Source organism: Ixodes scapularis, unplaced genomic scaffold, assembly GCF_016920785.2.
Source record: "Ixodes scapularis isolate PalLabHiFi unplaced genomic scaffold, ASM1692078v2 PGA_scaffold11__112_contigs__length_91849675, whole genome shotgun sequence".
Classification (NCBI taxonomy): domain Eukaryota; kingdom Metazoa; phylum Arthropoda; class Arachnida; order Ixodida; family Ixodidae; genus Ixodes; species Ixodes scapularis.
In genome coordinates, this window is record NW_024609837.1 from 25,246 (window position 1) to 27,688 (window position 2,443).

General features: G+C 54.8%; 1 pseudogene; it reads right to left on the minus strand.

Moving 5' to 3' along the window:
* Positions 1-321: 321 nt before the first annotated feature.
* On the minus strand, positions 322-2,183 carry LOC121046007 (annotated as a pseudogene).
* Positions 2,184-2,443: the final 260 nt, after the last annotated feature.

The following is a 2,443-nucleotide window of genomic DNA, read 5'->3' on the forward strand; positions in this document are numbered from 1 at the left end:
ATGGTATTATTTCTAAGAGGTCGTGCTCAACGTTTGTTACCGTGGTTTCGTGCTGTATCACCGCTAAGTTTCTCCTTACCAGGGTTACAACTAGCGTTTCGCTTTTGCCTCCGTCAGAGGCTGCGGCATATGATTTGTACCCTGTTAATTTTGCAAGTCCCATCGTCTCCTGCAAGGCGATGACATCTGGCGCCTCCTCCTTTTTATCGTTACTGTAAGAATTTTGGAGGAACATCTGAAGGTTTCCCCGTTTCCGGCGAAACCCGCGGCAGTTCCACTGCCAAAGTGTGTACTCTGTATTTTTGCTGTTCGGGGCCATATCTAGTTGCTATGTGCTGGTCCTCCCGTGGCCTTGCTGTTGTCACTGCTACTCTCCGCGGCAACGGGCCTTTGGTAAGGTTTTGTGCTCTTAATTGGTCCCGCCGCTGCGGGACGGCTCTCCGCGAGTGTACTTTCGATGGCTGTAGTTCTAAGTTCAATTCTGTCCATGCGCTGTCCGAATAGCTCTATCTTTGAGTTAAGTGCATCGAATTGCGCTTTTACGAGCTCCGTTAGACTTTCGAGTAGTTCGTCTCTTGGTTGCGGGTTTTCCTCGGCTTTCCGCTTTTGCGGCGGTGCCGTCACCACCGGGCCTTCCGCAGCAACCGAGGCTATTTGCGCATGTGGAAGGGGGGCGGTGTTGGTGTCCTCCCGCTGGTAATTGACGGTGTGCGGCTCCTGTTTTTTACTTTCTCTGTCTTTAATTGAGCGATTTCTGCTTTAAGATTCCTGTTCTCTCGTAACACCTGATTCAACACGGACTGAATTTGGGCTAGCTGTAGTTCTAGGGCGGCATGTTAACGGCATTAGCGCACACGTATGAGGAAGAGAGAAGGGACAGAAAAGAGCGTCCCTTCTCTCTTTCTCATACGTGTGCGCTAATGCCGTTAATATGTCTAACTACCAACTAGCCCAGTTATCAACCCTTCTAGGGCGGATCTGCCACTGTCCTTATGTTGAGGCTTAGGGGGCAGGGAGACCCTATCTGCCCAGCTCACCTGTTGTTGTTGGTCTGGCTGCGGGCCTGGTCCCGGCTGCTGTTGTTGGTGGTTCTGCCGTGGCTGTGGTGGCGGCAGTCGCTTTTCCGAAGTTTGTCGGACTCTTGGGGTCGACCTAGATCTTGACCGGGAACGGCCTGCTCTGGGTCGGGAGCGGGAGCGGGAGCGGTGGTTGGTGTCTATGGGCGGGAAATCACCTGGTTGAGGGAGTGATTGCTGTGCCATGCGTTGTTGTCAGAGGCGTTTCCGGATGACGTATGGCGTTTTGTATTTGGCCGTGCACCCTTTGTCCGCCGTGGGGTGGGGTCCACCGCACAGCGTGCACTTGGGGGTGCACTGATGGTCTTGTTCAGGATTGCGGGCGCCGCAGCCCCTGCAGATCTTGTTGTTGGGGAATGGACAAACGTCCATGCGGTGCCCGAGACGGCCACAGTGGTAACATATGTCGATTTGCTTTCGGTACAAGCAGTAGGGGATCAGTGTTGCGCCGTATCGGACCAAGTGCGTAACACTGGGTCCGTCGAAGGCGATTACGATGGTCGTGGTGGAACCGATGCGCTTGGCGGCCAGGGCTAATGGATTGCGGGCATTTATGATGTTCGCGTCGATTTCCTGGGCGCTATCGGTGAGGGGAATACCTCGGATAACTCCCTTGGTAGTGTTGTCCGGGGCTGCCTCGTATGCGTTGACTTCGTGGGTGACACCATTGACGTGGATAGATTTCATGCGCACGTACCTGTCAGCATTGTGCGGTCGGGGCGTGCTGATCACGACGATGTTTTGTTGAACGTTCGGGCAGATCGTGTCGTCTTGGCTTTCTTCCGGGCTAAGTTGTGTTGCTTGGAAAATAGCTGCAGTCACTGTGGGGCTGCCGACTTTGGGGATATTTAGCGCCCCTTTAGGTCTCACAATGATCTTAATTTCGTTCTTGGGTAATTGGGGCATACGTCCGGCCTTGAGGACTTGAGATTTAACGTTCTTCCTGGTTTTAGAGCGAGAGCGGGAGTCTTGCGATTGGGGCGGGTCGTCGTGAGATGAGTTTTGGCCAGGTTTCTTGTCGGGACGGCGGGATCGAGCGGTCCGCCAGCCCATTTCGGCGGTCACCTCTTCTGGTGTGATGTCCTCACCGATTACTTGAACTTCCATTTTCCGCTGGTTGAGTTAGGAGCCTGCACGTCGATGAGGAGCGCGCGCAGAAACGCGCCACTTGGCCGTCCACAGTACCAAGAAAATCCAGACCTGACGAGGTTCTCGGAGTTTTCAAGCTTCTCGGCGAGGCAAAATCGGGGACCAGGGCGTGCCTCGCGCCAAGCCGGGAGGTCGGCCGGCTGCGCCGAGCGCCGGCTCGATGTTTACGCTTGGATCACGTTCTCGTTCTTGCGGAGTTCTCGGAGCCCGGGGAAAGT